The sequence below is a fragment of the Cyprinodon tularosa genome, unplaced genomic scaffold (genome assembly GCF_016077235.1).
Source record: "Cyprinodon tularosa strain WSP-4 unplaced genomic scaffold, ASM1607723v1 ctg843, whole genome shotgun sequence".
Lineage (NCBI taxonomy): Eukaryota > Metazoa > Chordata > Actinopteri > Cyprinodontiformes > Cyprinodontidae > Cyprinodon > Cyprinodon tularosa.
In genome coordinates, this window is record NW_024039611.1 from 412,829 (window position 1) to 421,944 (window position 9,116).

At 45.0% G+C, this 9,116-nt stretch overlaps 1 pseudogene; it reads right to left on the reverse strand.

The window, feature by feature from the left end:
• Positions 1-38: 38 nt before the first annotated feature.
• LOC119775009 lies at positions 39-8,802 on the reverse strand (annotated as a pseudogene).
• Between the last annotated feature and the right edge of the window lie 314 nt (positions 8,803-9,116).

Consider the following 9,116-nt stretch of genomic DNA (forward strand, 5'->3'; position numbering starts at 1 on the left):
CAGTTCAGCAGCAGGAAGAGGAGGAGGAGCTGGAGGGGGAGCAGGAGGAGGAGCAGGAGGAGGAGGAGCAGCAGGAGGAGGAGGAGCAGCAGGAGGAGGAGGAGGAGCAGCGGCTCTGCTGCAGACGGACTGACCATTAAAGCTTCTTATTCCACTGAGGATCAGGGAAACCTGGAAGCTTCAGGTCTGAGAGCAGATTTAGATCTTCTCACTCACGCATGGTGGCCCCCGGCTCCAGTCCCGGCCCCCGGTCCCGGCCCCCGGCTCCTTTCCCGGCCCCCGGTCCCCGGCTCCTTTCCCGGGCTCCGGTCCTGGCCCCCGGCTCCGGTCCCGGACCCCGGCTCCTTTCCCGGCCCCCGGCTCCGGTCCCGGACCCCGGCTCCTTTCCCGGCTCCGGTCCCGGCCCCCGGCTCCGGTCCTGGACCCCGGCTCCTTTCCTGGCCCCCGGCTCCGGTCCCGGATCCCGGCTCCTTTCCCGGCCCCCGGCTCCGGTCCCGGACCCCGGCTCCTTTCCCGGCCCCCGGCTCCTTTCCCGGCCCCCGGCTCCGGTCCCGGCCCCCGGCTCCTTTCCCGGCTCCGGTCCCGGCCCCCGGCTCCGGTCCTGGACCCCGGCTCCTTTCCTGGCCCCCGGCTCCGGTCCCGGATCCCGGCTCCTTTCCCGGCCCCCGGCTCCGGTCCCGGACCCCGGCTCCTTTCCCGGCCCCCGGCTCCTTTCCCGGCCCCCGGCTCCGGTCCCGGCCCCCGGCTCCGGTCCCGGACCCCGGCTCCTTTCCCGGCCCCCGGCTCCGGTCCCGGCCCCCGGCTCCGGTCCCGGACCCCGGCTCCTTTCCCGGCCCCCGGCTCCTTTCCCGGCCCCCGGCTCCGGTCCCGGACCCCGGCTCCTTTCCCGGCTCCGGTCCCGGCGCTCCTCTTCGTCTCATCAGGGATTTCTGAAGCGGGAAAAAAGCCGATTAGATAGAAATAATGAAAAGTTTTGATCGTTTAGAGTTTAACCGCTGCAGAAAGTATAATCTGGTTTAGAGGCGGCGTGTTCTCACTGTGTTCCAGTGGATTCAGATCAAACAGCAGAACCATCTGGTCCTTCCTGCTACGCTAACACCTCTCCTCCTATTAGCATCAGCATTCTAACTGCATCATTAAAATGTTCCTAATTTATTTCCTGGGTTTGTTTGGGGGGGGGTCATCAGGTTTATTTAGTAGTTTGTTGTTCAACTCCCCCCCCCACCCTGTCAGGGGGGGGTCAAAGGGAACAGCTGCCTTTCCTTTCAGTGTGAGTGGAAAAATAAAATCTATATATTTTTGGCAAACTAATTGAAATAAAAACTGGTGACAAGAATCTGTTTATGTCGTTAATCTGATCCATTGAAACCCACCGGGGGTGGGGGGGTCATGTGATCTGAGCTCTACAGTGAAGCACGGTGGTGGCTCAGGGTGAGACGGTCCCAGCAGAACATCCAGATGTCCTTCAGCTCCTCCATCCACTGCATGTTCAACCTTACCCATGATGCTTTGCAAAGCAGGAGAACCTTCTATAAACCGATTTTAATGGATCTGATGATTGATTGATGTTTCTAGAAATCACATGTTTTAAGTTCTGAAAAAAGTGCCTCAATTCTATTCAGTTTATTTCTATAGCTCCAATTCACATCATGTCATCTCAGGTCACTTTCCAGTTCAACCAGATCATCCAGTCAGATTGATTCAAAGTTTTCTATCTAAGGAAAACCAGCTGATTGCATCGATTCATTGACTCTTCAGCAATCCCTCACACTAAGCATGCTTGTAGCGACAGTGGAGAGGAAAAACTCCCTTTGAACAGGAAGAAACCTCCAGCAGAACCAGGCTCAGTGTGAGCGGCCATCTGCTGAGGCCCACTGGGGTTCAAGGAGACAGAAGCAGACATAGAAAAAGAAGCATAGATACAAAAGGCAACTGTCAACCAGCTCCACAGGCGGCCCCGTCCAGGAAACACACAGCCAGGCAGACGAGCTCCGAGCCAGCTCCCATGTCAGAGGATGAAGAGAGCACATCCAGTTAGTCACAGTCAGAGAAACAGGACTACACTGGAAAACAGGCCAAGCTCCAACATCTAGAAACAAAGGTGTTGATGGCAGCAGCACAGCTGATATTTCTCTCCAGGATGGAGTCACAGCCAAACAGGAACAGACCAGATGAAGCTACTATGAGAAAAAGCAGAGAGAGCAGAACGTTAGAGATTGAACTAACAGATTCTGCAGAGTGGGAGAATAGAGATAGAATGAAGCAGAATGATGAAAAAGGGGTCCCTATGTCCTCCAGCAGTCTAAGCCTATAGCAGCAGAACTATAGAGATAGATCAGGATAACCTGAGCCACTCTAACTAGAAGCTTTATCAAAAAGGAAAGTTTTAAGCCTAGCCTTAAAAGTAGACAGGGTGTCTGCCTCACGGACTAAAACTGGTAGTTGGTTCCACAGGAGAGGAGCCTGAGAACTAAAAGATCTACCTCCCATTCTACTTTTAGAAATTCTAGGAACCACTAGTAAACCTGCAGATTGAGAGCGAAGTGCTCTGTTAGGAACATAAGGAACAATCAGATCTCTGATATCAGATGGAGCTTGGCCATTTAAGGCTTTATATGTGAGAAGGAGGATTTTAAATTCTATTCTTGATTTAACAGGAAGCCAATGAAGAGAAGCCAGGATAGGAGAGATATGATCTCTCTTTTTCATTTTCATCAGAACTCTGGCTGCAGCATCTTGGATCAGCTGAAGGCTTTTAACTACAGTTTGTGGACTTCCTGATAGTAAAGAATTACAATAGTCCAGCCTTGAAGTAACAAATGCATGGACTAGTTTCTCAGCATCACCCCTGGACAGGAGATTGCTCATTTTTGCAATGTTCCTCAGATGAAAGAAGGAAATTCTAGAAACCTCTTTGATCTGGGATTTAAATGACAGGTCCTGATCAATAATAACACCAAGATTTTTTACTTTATTATCTGAAATCAGTTTATGTGTGTTTAGATTTAGCTAGTTTTATTTTTCCTTCACATTTCTCAGCCTCTGTTTAGATCAGTTTGGGGAAAAAGCAAAAACCTTTAAATGGATTTTTTAAATATTGTTGCATCATAACAATATTTTGCTCCCAGCTGAAGTGGAAGCCATGTTGTCCCAGTTAAAGCTCCCCATCCGGAGGTCGAAGTTCCAACTCTGGTAGAAGACCTGGAAGGCAACACGGTTCCGGTTAGAAGGGGGGGGGGGATTTATGTCACACCGAGGGGGGGGTGTAACGTCATCAGCTCCGGCTGGACTGACAACACATGGTGACCAGGAGGAGGGACAGAGAGCCTCTGTGACCGGACAGGAAGCAGGTCCTTCATCCTGGAGGACAAGGACAGCAGAGGACAGCTGTCCGGAGCTCTGGGGGACAGAGGATGATGATGATGATGATATCTTCTTCTCCGGCCCCCCCAGCATCGCTGGAGGAAGGGACCCCCTCCCCCAGTGAGGAGCCCACCGCCAGCAGAAAGGTACCTTGATTCAGTCCTGACTGTTAGAGATGCAGATCAGATGCTGGCAGATGTTCTCCTCCTGCTCTGACTCAGCATCTATGGCAAGCAGTAAAGGTATAGAATCACAGGCGTCTGAGTCAGCCCTGTTAGAAGCACTGAAGGAGACAGATGGCTGCTGTGACGTAGACAGCTCTGTCCTCTGGAGACAGGAGGACGCAGGAGGACAGGTTTATTTAGAGGAGCAAAGAGAAACAGGTGGGATAAAAACAATAAAAATATTAGAAAATAACAGATAAAACAATGGAAAGTTGGACTGAAACTAAACTCCAATATTTCAGCGTCTCAGTCAGAATAAACTTTAACCTTTTCCAGAGTTTATTCCAGATCAGTGGAGCTGAAGAACTAGAAGCTGCTTCTCTATGTTTGGTTCTGATCCAGTAGAGCTGAGAGGTCTGGCTGTCGATCCCCTGCCAAGCAGTCTGTAATGGATTCTAGAACTGATCTATTCAGTGATTTCTAGACTAACAGAAGTATGAGATGTGAGGAGCCAGAGGAAGGACTGTAGAACTGAGCTGATGTGATCTAGTTTCAATAGTTCTAGTGAAGATGCGGCTGTGTTTTGTCTGCATCGCTATGGTAATGGATGTTGTTTACTAAGGTCTGAGTTGCATGGAGATAGTGAACAGGAGGGGCCCTCTGATGGCGCCTTGCGGGACGCCTCCTGGGATTTCTGAGTGCAGTTTATCGTTCAGGTCAGAAGATCTTTATGATGCTTTTAATGTTTGCTAATCTGTGGTTCTACGCAGCAGGAACCCGTTAGAACCTGGATGGAGCTTCAGGTTCCTCCCGGTCAGCAGCTGTAGAGCTCAAACAGGAAAGTCCGTCTGGTTTCTGTTCCCAGCAGAGCGCCGTGCTGCTGTGGGTGAACTGGTCCGAATGGTGAGCTTTAAACTAGATGCTGTAGATCTACAGAGGGAGGCTGGTTCTGATTGGTCAGAGGATTTCTACTTAACTCCAAAGCCACACCTGCAGGTTTCTTTTTTATTATTTCTACATAAATGTTTAAACTCGCACTCCAGCGTTTGATGATCAATCGTTTATTTCCTAATTTGGGCATAAAAACAAAATTCATTCTGAAGTTTAGTTAAATAATTTGCTAATCCCAGAGAATAACTCTAAACCTTCTGCAAACTGATGCCTCATTTAGCATCCAAAGGCAGAGCTGCTTCCTGCTTCTAAGGTCATTAAGTCCCATCCAGGTTATTTATAGATCTGTTCCCTCAGACTAACCAGGAAATAATTACTCAGTATTCACATAATTTCAAACACAGTGAGAGAATTACAGCACAGAACCATCAACCAATAAGAAAAAGCCAAAGCAAATAATCATAGAAATATGTTTCCCCTCATTTATTATTAACAGTAGCAGCTGTTCCTGTGGTCAGGCAGCAGGTCTGCACACGTCTCAGCAGCGTTTTTATCAAAGCATCGATGTGAAGTGTGTGTGTGTGTGGGGGGGGGGGGGGGGGGGGTGTAATTTTTAATATAACTCATATATAAGTTCAGCATGTTTTCTAGTAGATCTTCACTGTTAATTTTCTCCTGCATCGTGACTAAATCTATGGATGCATGACAGAAACAACTGGATTAAAAACACAGTTATACAATTATTATGAGCCTGGATATAGAAAATCATTCATAGATTGTATTTTATTTCCTTCTTTGATTATAATAATATCCATCCACCCATCCATCACGCTTTATCCCTGCGGGGGTGATGAGGGTTGCTGGTCTACAGGCGAGGGGCGGGGGGGTCCACCCTGGACAGAGGGACGGGGTCTCTACTCGGACTCGTCTATCCTGAAGCCAAAACCAGTAGAAGAGGAATCTGAAGCTCACTAGAGTCTGTCACTACGCCCCCCCCCCCCCCCCCCCCCCCCCACCATGCTGCTGGGTTTTCCTCTGAGACGAAGAAGAAGAAGAATCCTTGTTGCCCGCTGAGCGATTTGCTCACCGCCACCTTACGACTGCCGACTGAATTTCCGACATGTTTGATTTTCTCCTGACCTTCTGATTCCTGATGGGGGGAGGCGGTCGTTAGAGGCTGATCACCCCTCGTTACCCCCTGGTCACTACACCACACACCATCAGGTTGGAAGTCGGCCCGATAGGAACATTCTAGCACAACTGGAAAATCGGCCTGAAAAAAGTAAAAAAATCGCACAGTGTACGCCCGGCTTTAGATAATTCTTGTTGCCCTCTGCTGCCCTCTTGTGTCAGTCTCCTTTCTCGCTCCCTTCTTGCCTCTGTTCACAGCTGCTCCCAATCTGCTAATGATCCAGTGAAGGTGTTTCAGGACGAATGTTGAACAGTTCTATGAATGTAACTTTGACTTTTAAAGAAGTCTCTGATGTCTTTCCTCCCTCAGACATCCTGGCTGAGAGTCTAATAACCAAACACACACGAGACCAATTTAAAGATTCCTGTAAATAAATACTCCTGATATTACATCGCTTTTAGATTATGTGACCAAAGAGAAGAAGAAAAGCCTAATTAACAGCAGCAGGTTCCCTCACCGTCTGTTTGCAGACCTACATTTATCTCTGAGACTGTAAAGGCCTGGTCCCCACCCCAGCAATGTGTCACTGATATGTTGGATTTCTGCCCAGTATTGAAGCGTGGTCTGCGCTGTCATTCCACGCCTCAACGCTGATATTTTTACTTTACTTTACTACTTATTTTTATGGCGACTTTTTACTTCTACTCCTTACATTTTTACACAAATATCTGTACTTTCTACTCCTTACATTTTAAAAAATTGTCTCGTTACTTTAGTTTTGAATCATTTCAATGGAGTTACCGTTATTATTTTTCACGTCACTGTGAAAACGGAGCCGTTTTCCCCCTCTGTTCCCAAAGTGTAGCCGCTGTCTATCACGCACAGCGTCACATCCTTCACTACATTTCCCAGCATGCACCACAAACCGGCTATCATGGCGGCGGCAGTTCCAAACAATTCACCAGGTAATTTACACTAGTTCCAAAATTACAACGTCACCTTTCATTCAACACTTTACTTACTCACCAGCGTAGCACACTCTGAAGGTACCCACTGCGACAGCTTTAATATACATTCCGTAGTCGGTAATAAAACTTCCCAGTCAAATAATTCTCTTCCCTTAGTCCGTCAGCATACTGGTCCGTGTGGAAACACGTACCGCATCGGAGCCAGTCTCTTATCCATTGTCCCAGGGCATTGAAAAAGACTATTAGGGGGCAGGGGTGTTAAGTGGGATTTCAATGAATGTAATAATTGTTTGCATGGTAATAAGTAGGTGAAATGGTAATGTTAGCATGGTTAAATTATTTCATTAATATGTATGTTTTTGTATGAATGATGCTATTGTCTGTATTTATTTTTCTACAATGTTTTTTTTTTTGATGAACTTTATTTAAACAAGGTGGGTAGAAACAAGTTAGGCAATAAGAACATTAGAATTCTAATTCTATAGAAGGCTTAGTAGAGGCAGATTTCAGAATGAAAATACAAAGTAACTTTGATGAGGAAAATAAAAAATGCGTGAGTAATGCTAATAATACAATAAAATAACATAAAGACAAGGGGATTCATATGTTAGGATTAATGTACATCAGTGGGCAGTTCCATTAGTATTTCAGTCAGGTATTTGTAAGATTCGATACATTCAAGAGATGTCAAATATAAATTAAATTCAGATAAAAAAATACTAAAGATAGGGGAGGATCTCAAGACTCTCTGTTTATGAATAAAGAATTTTGCTAAACAAAAAATTAGGTTACAACAGAGTTCTATTGTTTTGTCTTTCAATAGTATTCCAAAAACTACCATATCTCTAGAAATAGAATTAGGGAGTGCAATTTTTGATTTGATCCATCTTTCTAAGCAATTCCAAAATGTTTTAGTCTGACTGCATTCATAGAAGACATGGTCTATAGTTTCTACATCACTTTCACAGAATGAGCATTTATTGTCATCAATATTAAAACGGATTCTTAGTAGTTCTTTTGATGGGTAGATGGCAGTTTCTTTAGCTTTTGGTTGTATAGGAAGTAAAAAAAAAAGTTCTTGGTATTTCAATAGATTTTTGTTCAAATTTGCAAAGAAATTTATTTTTATTTATTTTCCCAGGGAACAAAGTTTCATTTAGATAGTTTCTAATTGTGTGGTTATTGAATTTTTGATCAGTGATTGATATTCCATTAATAGATAAATCGGGTAGTTTGGGGGTAATTGGATGATATATTATTATATTTTGAATCTGATTAATAAATTGTTCTGGCAAGGCGTTAAGTAATCTTGTAAATTCATCTTTTGGAGGAAGGAACTGATATTTTGTACAGAATTGTTCGTAATTTAATATGTAACCATTAGTGTCCATTAAGTGTATAATAGACCAAATATTCTTCTCCATCCAATCTTTGTAGAATAATGACTTATTGCGATGTAGAATAAATCTATTATTCCATATGATAGAGGAGTGTGGCGAGTAGTTATGAACATATATCATTTTCCATTTTTTCTACAATGTTAACTGTGCTTTATAGGGGATTTCCCTTCCTGTTTAGTTGGGCTGTCCCAATTGGCTGATTATTGGTGGGTCTATTTAAGGGGCACACTCCCAATGGCTTAGGGGTCTGCTTGGAGAGACTGGTTGGAGAAACTGCTCTTGAAGGTCTGCTTAGAGAGACTATATTTAAAGTCAGCTTGCTGTGAGGCTGTCAGTGTTTTGTATTGCCTGCAATGGCCGGTTTTGTTTTCTTTATTTGAAAGTATTTTGTTTGTTTTGTTTTTTTTTGTCTTCACCGTTGCACCAGTAAATAAACCGCTACACGCTTTTGAACTGGAATTTTGTTGTCCGCTGGTTCTTACCACCTTTTTGCAAGTCATCTGCTTACTCCTCCTCTGACGTGAGACGGGAGCTGGTGAGCCGTTTTCTCACAAATACCAAATTCAGTCTAATTGGATGGGAATCTACGTTGCATTTGACGCACCACTACAAGATGAATCGACAGATTCGGCGGTATTCATTGCCGGCAAATCATTGCAGCTTGGTGGCGGTGGCGTTAGCATAGTAGCATGGACGACGAGATGATTGAAAATGAACACAACGGAGATCTAGTCCTATTGGCAGACATCCATTTAAAATGTAGGCAACGGCATGAAAAAAGTGGTTTCTACTTTTACTTTTATACTTTAAGTAAATTTACAAGCCTGTACTTTGTTACTTTTACTTGAGTAAAGAAGTTTAATCAGTACTTCCACTTTTACCAGAGTATTTTTTAACACAAGTATCTGTACTTTTACTCAAGTACGGAAAGTGAGTACTTTTGCCATCTCTGATCTTCACCAGTCGTTTTCCAAAATGGCTGTCAGACAAACAAAACCAGCCGGTAAGGAAAGACTAATACGATTATGCAGCTACTTTCTATCACTGAGCTCTGGAAACACATCCAGTATTTCCACTACTGGAAGCATTGGAAGTACTGGGATCATTGGAAGTACTGGGATCATTGGAAGTACTGTGATCAAAGGAAGTACTGGAATCATAGGAAGTACCGGATCATAGGAAGTACCGGGATCATAGG